The sequence below is a fragment of the Asparagus officinalis genome, chromosome 8 (genome assembly GCF_001876935.1).
Source record: "Asparagus officinalis chromosome 8, Aspof.V1, whole genome shotgun sequence".
Classification (NCBI taxonomy): Eukaryota; Viridiplantae; Streptophyta; class Magnoliopsida; order Asparagales; family Asparagaceae; genus Asparagus; species Asparagus officinalis.
In genome coordinates, this window is record NC_033801.1 from 91819098 (window position 1) to 91828545 (window position 9448).

Sequence of the window (9448 nt, forward strand, 5' to 3'; positions counted from 1 at the left end):
CATTGTTGAGGGGTTTAATTGCAAAAAAGGCAACCATATATTGTAGAGGGGTCTATTTTCAAAAAGGGCTGAAATTTTAGGGATGAAATTTCCAAAGTTTAAACCACAAATCTATGACCAAAATTTTGAGAAGGATATGCGGAATCTAGACCGAAATTTGTAGAGGGGTCTATTTGCAAAATTAGCCAAATTTTACAGAAGGGTTTATTTGTAAAATTAGCCAAACTTGTGAGGTATTGGGGGTGTTAGGTGAACAAACATGATGATCATGATCCAATTCGAGCGTGTCCTTGACTAGAATTTAGCCTTGAACACGAGGGGTATTTTGGGTATTTCACCAAAAATTTATCATGAGGGTTTACACCGCAAAATGAGCTCATTATTTTGCATGCATAAAACTCATAGGTTTAATTAGACTTCAACTATAAAATTCTATTTATTTTATAGAATTTTAGTTAAAGTTCTTAATTTCCCTTTTAACTTTCGGGTGTTCAGATTTATGATTGTACCTGACCCGTCGATTTTCATTGCAGGTTCTCCATGTCTCCGCGCCGACCACGATTTCATAGGAGTCACTCCCTTTCGCAGCACAGTGAGAGAGAGGCTCCCGCGGCATCTTCCTCCACGGCTTTCTCTTTCGGGGGTGAGCACGTGTGTTGTGTGCTTTCTGTATCCCCGATTGATCCCTTCGCGGGTCATTCGGGAAGAACCGACATCCTCCTTCGCGGGGATCGAGGTTTCAGGAAATTCATGGTTCTGCTATATCCTCGTTTGGCCCCTTCGTGGGTCATTGGGGAAGAACCGACATCCTCCTTCACGGGGATCGAGGTTTCAGGAAACTCGTGGTTCTGCTATATCCTCGTTTGGCCCCTTCGCGGGTCATTCGGGAAGAACCGATATCCTCCTTCGCGGGGATCGAGGTTTCAGGAAACTCGTGGTTCTGCTATATCCTCGTTTGGCCCCTTCGTGGGTCATTCGGGAAGAACCGACATCCTCCTTCGCGGGGATCGAGGTTTCAGGAAATTCATGGTTCTGCTATATCCTCGTTTGGCCCCTTCGTGGGTCATTGGGGAAGAACCGACATCCTCCTTCACGGGGATCGAGGTTTCAGGAAACTCGTGGTTCTGCTATATCCTCGTTTGGCCCCTTCGCGGGTCATTCGGGAAGAGCCGACATCCTCCTTCGCGGGGATCGAGGTTTCAGGAAACTCGTGGTTCTGCTATATCCTCGTTTGGCCCCTTCGTGGGTCATTCGGGAAGAACCGACATCCTCCTTCGTGGGGATCGAGGTTTCAGGAAACTCGTGGTCCTGCTATATCCTCGTTTGGCCCCTTCGCGGGTCATTCGGGAAGAGCCAACATCCTTTTTCGCGGGGATCGAAGTTTCAAACTTGTTTTGCTTGGCCAATTCAAATCTTCCAGCATATTGGGGCGATTTTGTGTTGTCTTATACTGTATAGGTCGGGGTATGTTACCACGTTGTTTACGTGATGATGCATATCGCTCTTCTAGTGTAGGACACTCGAAATCGTCTCGCCAATTGCCCAATGGAAGATCCTATCTCGCTCTATTGTGAGATGGATTTAATTCTTGTATAATTCATGGATAATTTTCTAACCCTGTCCTTGTTTTGTTGCAGTTGAATTCCCTGCGGATAGTCTCCCCCCTCATGCTACTACTGGTTGCGGTGGGGAGGTTTTCTCTTCTATTGCTGACAAGCAGGCTATTGGTCCACTTCCTCAGTTTGATAGAAGTCGTTCCGATGAGTCCTGCCGTCTGATACGAGATGAGGGACGCCGTTCGTTACGCCAGTTGATCACCGATGCTCCTTTTACCGCAGACTCCATTTCCACTCAGGCTTTAGAGAGGCCTGGTTATCTATTTGGAGATTCCGTTGAGGATCCGGCTAGGTTGACTTTTGCTAATGAGCATTGGTTGAATAATGACGAAGGAGCTCTTCTTTATATTCCTTCCATTCCCCGTCAGCATTCCTTCACTCATTTGGAGGGGTAGACTGTACAGCGACGGATGTCCTGGAATCTCACAAATGATGGTGACCGAGTTCATTACGGTTATATCTCCCACCATAAGACTCCAGGCTCCGATGGGCATAATTATATTCGCGGTCTTCGATCGGGGATTCTGGGTCTTGATACCGCACCCCCAGACGAGGTATCAGCAGCTGCTCCGACTGTGAGGAATCATTTGGCTAAGCTTGGGAGGAAGTTACCTCCACCAGATTTCAGATGTTTTGGTTGGGTTTACTCACAACCCAAGGGATGGTGGACCGGTATGACTAGTTACGTCTTGGGACGTTGGGAAGGTGATCTGAGAAGCAGCGGGTTGTATGCGCCTATACGAGCCACCATGTATGGATTCCCGGTCAGCTGTCGCCACTTTCTAGCATTGTTAGAAACATATGTCCCTGATAGTAACACCTTATTGACTTGCGGTGGAGAGCTAGGGTTAGCTTTGCATGAAATGCACAAAGTTTCTGGCCTTCCGATGGGGGATTGTCCGTACCAGGAGTACTTTCCCTCGAACATGCAATTAGAGTGGATGAAGAAGGATTCGCCCGATATGTACGACACGCTCTGGGATCTTACGTGTCACTATTACACATCTCTAATCAAAGTGACCCCTCAGGCAAAGAGGAAGAGACAGATCAGCTTGAAGCAGTTCACCGTTTATCTATTCCAGCATTTGGAGAGTGGTCCAAGCGAAACTATTCGTGAGTTAGATATTTTGACACCTTCTGCTATTAATGAGTTGATGGAAAAGGCCGAAGCTTGCTCCTATACTACTGCTGGTGTTGAGGGAGCTTTTCCCGCAGGGACCAAGTTTCGGACATTTCTTGGCCATGCACATAAGTCTATTCAGCCCAGGACTCTGTTAGCAGGCTATCTTGCCATCTGGTTGAAGAAGTGCGTCGTTCCATATCAGTTTTCTGACGCCTTACCTCTTGAGGTGCTCTTCCCTGCCGTTCAACTAGCTTACGGGAGGGAGCTTTCTCTGCTTCCGGCGATGGTTGCTGGCATCCATTATGGGCTTAGGTATTTGGTCGATGGTTTTACACAGGTGGGTCCTGAACCGTCGACTGAGCTTGTTTCTGTAAAGGTCGAGCTTCCGTATACATACCTGATGGCGTGGATCGTTCTTCATCATCCTGATTTGATGTCGGCGCCTAGTACTGCTGATGTCTCCGTTCCTTTTGTGCAGCTGTTGGAAAGGAGTAAATGGTTCGGGAAGACGTTCACTGATGTACAGCGAGAGCTTCAAGTTCGTAAGAGCTGGGAGTTCTTCAAGTGTTTTCCTCGCTTCTCGGGCCGTTACGATGATGTGTTGATTGATGAGGAGAAACCCCGGACTGGTCGGACTTCTCTGGACGCTGGTTGTTTCCGTTGGTTGGTGAACATCCGTGTTGGATATCTTGTTCTTCGGGTGAAGAACCGTTGTCACATAGAGCCTTACCTTCTGTGCCACTTCGCTCGCCAGTTCGGTTACGACCAACTGTATGTTGGGAATCCGAGCCGTGGTTTGAAGACTGAGGGAGGGCTTATTGACGGCGTTCGAGCATGGCTTTGGACTATGGTGGGCTGTACCGAGGCCTACTTCACTCTTCCTTCATCTAAGCGCAAGCCGTTGCTTACTTTTCTCAGCTGCAAGTGGTTCCTTTCTGCCAATGAGTTTATAGGCGTGAGGAGTCCTTCATAGTTGGATGCTAAGCACTTGGTTCAAATTACCATCAAGGCTGCTCGTAAGGCCGAGCTTTCGAAGAAATAGGGGAAAAGGCCTGCCAAACCTTCCCTTTTGAGCAGAGACAAAGTGGAGGATGATGAAGAGCTCCTTCCTACTGGCGATGAGGACGAGACTTCTGAGGAAGAATATGTGGACACAGATACTGACAAGGAAGAACCTAATGCAGGTTTGTCAGACTTTTTCTTTTCAGAATTAACTGATCTAGCCTTCTTTCGTTGGCATCAACGTCATACCCTTTCTAGGTCTCAATTGGCTTTTCACCAACCAGAGCGAAAGGTCTTATTCACTTATCCTAACAAGATGACTCTTATCACCTCAGGTAGAATGGTTGACGAACACGAGTCGCTTGCTTCTCGCTATGCGAGGTATCAACCTAGTGGCAAAGCTCCCGCACAGGTCGAGATGCGTACTAAGTTCATGCATGAACGACCTGTCAGTTCCGTAAGAGTTCGTACCCCGAAACGGAAGAAGACCGTTCATAAACCACATACTGGTCGGTAAGAGTTCGTACCCCGAAACGGAAGAAGACCGTTCATAAACCACATACTGGTCGGCGTACTTACAGGGCAGAGTTAGGAAGCACTGTTGGCGGGGAACACATACTGGTCGGCGTACTTACAGGGCAGAGTTAGGAAGCACTGTTGGCGGGGAAGAGGGTAATACCCCTTTGTCTTTATTGCTTTAAGATGATTCACATTTTGGGATTCGCTAAACTTAATCATGTTCTATGTTCCAGGAAACCATGACGAAGGTGAACTTCCACAGGATCCTGTATTCCCTGATTCTGATCATTTGGATAGTTTCGTGCAGCAGATGTGTGATGCTATTCATGATGAGCCCATGGATGTTGACACGAACATGGATACCGAGCAGGTTAATAGTGTTGACCCAACAATTCTATGCTCAGGTATATCTAAATCCGATGATACCCTACTCCTAAGGGACCTATAAGCAATTGATACCCTACTCGAGTAGCAGCCGAAAGAGTTAGGGAATTCAGGATTTATTTCTCCTTTAATTATTTCCGTGCTTTGCTTTCTTTCAGATAATCAGGATTTATTTCTCCTTTAATTATTTCCGTGCTTTGCTTTCTTTCAGATAACTTGAAGAATCCAAACATGGATGTCAGGGTAAAAGAATCTTCTGCCCCTACTACAGGTACATCTGAGCTCTTCCTTCTTTCCCCATCTTTTTTGTATATTTCCAACACTTAAATTATTCTGCAGGAGCCGTATTAGAGAGACCAGTTGAGGATGAGGCTTTTCATGATACAGGTCTTGAGGAACAAGGGTATGTCTCAGCACCAAGTTTCTCGGGATCCGACATTAGACTATTAGTCGACATGCTAGCTGAGCAGGCCACCAGAGGGACCGCAGGACCATCCTTTGAGGGTGATACGTCTGCAGGTATATATCTGATTCTCTTCATTTTGTCAGGTCTTTTATCTGAATGACAAAGAATTATAATCATAGGACCAGTCACTGGAACTGACTCTGTCATATCACCGTGATTTTTATTTGTCTGAATTTTTACTTGACTAATGGAGGAGTGTAATCTCAGGACCAGCCACCGGGACTGATACGGTTATGATTCCTGGCATTTCCAGTTTTCCGGAGGGTGATGGACCTGCGGGTACGCATATAATCCGATCACCACGATCCTCTTTATTTGTCTAAATTTCCATTTGACTAATAAAGAAGTGTAACCATAGGACCAGCCGTCATGACTGATGCGACTACGGTTTCTAGGACCGCTAGCTTGCATAACGATGGTGTCTCTCCTTCGCCGCCGAGAGGCACCGCCGATTTACCTAGAGAGGTTGATATACCCTCAACGACCACACCTGTTGTCATCTCGGAGCCCGCTGAGACTAGACTGACGGAGCCAACTGTCAGACCTCAGTCTGCGGGGACCTCTATTGGTATTGGTATGCTTGCAATTTGCTTTAAATTAAATTTTATCACGTTCGAGAATTTCTTACTCTTCAACATGATTGCTTGTAGGATCTCAGCCTTCTCCATATGAAGATGTCCTCGTCCTTTTGTCTGATTCCGATCCCAGTAGAGACATATTCCGAATGGATCTCAGCTCTTTCGTCGTCTTTTTTAACGGCATGATTGAGAAGGTTCTTCATCAAGGGTATTGCTTTGATCAGTTCAGACGTTCCCTTTCTCGCCACCTGACGATGATCAAAGAAGAGGGATATCCGGCGTTAGCTGACTCTCTTACTGCCGATTTTATTGTCTTGGAGTCTGAACTCCGAGAGTTAGAGGAGCTAAAGGCTAATGGAGCTTCTTCTTTCGTGTCCTCTCAGTTGGAGCACAAATTGTCACAATGGCGTGATTTGAGGTCTTCCATCGGCAGCGATCTTCAGTCACATGAGAATTCTATTGCACACCTGATGGCTAGTCTTGCAAGAAAGGACACTGACAGAGCCGAGTTACTCAGTTCTTTAGACTCCAACCGTGAGGAAGTAGACAAGTTGAAGAAGGCCTTGAAGTATGCCGAGGAGTCTGGTGCTATCATGGCAGAGGAGTTGGCTGAACTAGAGAAATCTCACGGACAGATGCTTGAGAGATTAGGATCTACGCAGGAGAGACTGATAAAGCTGAAAAATGAAGCCGCAAAGATCTTGAGCAATTCTGAAGAGTCTGTCCGAGTTGATCTGCAGGCTGAGCTTGAGCAGAGTTATGCAGATAGACTTTCTAAGTTAGAATTTCACATTCTTGCTCGCCGACTGCGTTCGGGCCAATGAGCTTTTTGTTGTATGCTTTGACTTGATCCATTAGTAGAGACCCAGTATTTGATTTAATACACTCATCTTTTATCATAATGTTTCTTTATTGATTGCGAATCTAATGGACACAATATTTACATAATTTTTGGCAAATCCCCAGCCATCAACGGGTTTGATGTGCCTTTACCGATTACCGTTTGAATCAGGCTAACATGCGGATTATTTTAGTCCGTTCCACATGTAACGTTGTGCTAAGAGCGTTAATTCACTTAGACTTGATGCTATGATTTTGAATACATAGACTTCACCGTTTCTTATGGGAAAAGGTACCCAGCAACGCGTGTTAGGCGATGACTTATCCCTTCTTAGGTTTCAGGATAAAATTCCCCAGACTTAGACTCTGGTGTCTTTTTCAATCGGCGAAAGACTAAACCGGCGATGTGTGTTAGACATAGACTTTAGGATTTTTGGTAAACCCCCAGCCTTCAATGGGTTTGATGTGCCTTTACCGATTACCGTTTGAATCGGGCTAGCATGTGAATTATTAAAACCCGTTTCACATGTAACGTTATGCTAAGAGGATTACCTATCTTAGACTTAGTGCTATGATTTTGAATACATAGACTTCACCACTTTTTACGGGAACATGGCGTCCGGCAACGCGTATTAGGCGTTGACTCATCCCTTCTTAGGATTCGGGATAAAAGGCCCCAGAATTATACTCTGGTGTCTTTTTCAATCGGTGAAAGACTAAACCGGTAACGCGTGTTAGGTGTAGGCTTATCTCTATTTAGGAGTTGTGATAAACTTCCCCGTGCATGAAGTGCGCGGATTGGAAGTTGGGAATTGTGTCTTTTCTCAGGGTAAAGACCGACTGGAAAATGGAAGAGGAAGAATTTTATATTCTATATTTCAACACTGAAGAGGAAGAATTTTATATTCTATCTCCAGTTAGAAAGGAAACTCGAGGTGGGATCTCCACCCCCAGAATCCGGAAAGATGAAACTAGGAGTGGGATCTCCACTCCGAGAATCAGGAAGATTCAAACAACCCTAACTTTTATAGGATTGATTGCTTGATTCAAGAAAAGAGTTCCTCATTTATTGAGGGGAAATCCCGGTTTCAATCCTAACTTTTATAGGTTTGGAAGGGAAAAGATAGAAGTTTTTTTTCGTTTATCGAAAGGGTTGACTTGATCTTAGTCCTAACTATCTGCATGTTTGACTAAGTGAGGTCGGAGACAATCCTAACTTTTATAGGTTTGATTGCTCGAATTGGAAGTGGACCTCTCGTTCATGGAAGGAATCGAGAGGAGAATTTGGCTTTGGCCCTAACTTTTATAGGTTTGACCTGAAAGCAAAGAGAGCGGAATACAGGAAGCAGTAGAAATACTGGTTTGTACTAGCCACTCGATGGGGAGGACCTAACATGTTGAGCCCGAGAACTGCCAATGACTGGCGGATAGAAATTTTGGTGGACCCACCGTCAATTGATTTGATCAGTGGACAGCTTTGCGAGGAAGGATTAATCTATCAAAGGATTGAATCTCATCTCACAAAATAACTCATGAGAGTTAGAGAATTTGATAACAATAAAAGGAAATATTCTGACATTCAGAGTTTAAATGTGGATCTCTTATTTGTCACTTTTACAGTGATTGGGTTATCCCTAAGAATACCACATGTGGTATTCTTCCGGGAACTTCCCGATACATTGGTTATCCCGAAGGTACTAAGGGTAGTATTTTTTTTTAGGAACTTACCGTTTATCGACATCATAAGCCGGTCGCCATCTTTGGTAACCAGGCGATATGCGCCACTCGAGTAGACTGTCTCTACTACGAATGGTCCCTCCCATTTGGGTTCAAATTTGCCTTTCTTCTTGGAGTTAAGGATCATAGGCCGTCTTTCAGTTAAGACCAAATCTCCTTCTTTAAAACTCCGTTGTCGAACCTTCTTGTCGAAAGCTCGGGAAATTCTGGCTTGGTAGAACTCAATATGCTATTGAGCTTCTAAACGCTTTTTGTCAAGCATCTCGAGTTCTTCGAGACGTTTCTGATGTTGTTCTTCGGTCGTCATCTGGGTCGTGAGAGCGATTCGAAGAGACAAAATTTGTATTTCTAACGGAAGAACGGCTTCACATCCGTATACCAAAGAATACGGGGTCGCTCCCGTCGGTGTACGCACCATGGTACGATAGGCCCATAGAGCCGCGCCAAGCTTGTCATCCCAATCTCGTTTATTCGTTTTCACGAGTTTTGACAAAAGCTTTATGATAGTCTTATTGAAGGCTTCAGCCAATCCATTTGCTGTGGGATTGTAAGCCGTCGACGAGACGTCCTGAATTTTGAACTTCTCGCAAAACCTGATGAAGGCGTTGCTGACGAATTGAGGACCGTTGTCATGTATGATTCGTCTTGGGACACCATGCCGGTAGATAATATGGTGTTTGATGAATGCGATGACGTTACTGATCTTAACTTCTCAGAGTGGAATTGCTTCAGCCTATTTGGAGAAGTAGTCAGTAATTGCCAGGATGAATCGGTCACCTTTGACTGACGGGGGATTTATAGGACCAACAATATCCATTCCCCAGGTCTCAAACGGCCATGATGTAACCGAAGGATGTAGATGCTCCGGAGGTTGGTGCATATAATTCGCGTGTATCTAACACGCATGACACTTTTGAGCATACGCGACTGCGTCACTCATCATAAAAGGCCAAAAATATCCCATTCTTCTGATGCGGTCATAAAGTTTGGGGCCGGGTTGGTGTGCACCACAAACCCCTTCGTGTGTTTCCTTAAGGACTTCTTCAGCTTCTTTAGTCGATAAGCAACGTAATAGCAAACCATCGTACCCCCTGCGGTATAGCGTTTGACTCTCCGTATTATAGTAGAATCTCGCTGCTCTTCGTCGAATTGAATCCCTCTCTTTCACATCTTCTGGTAAGAT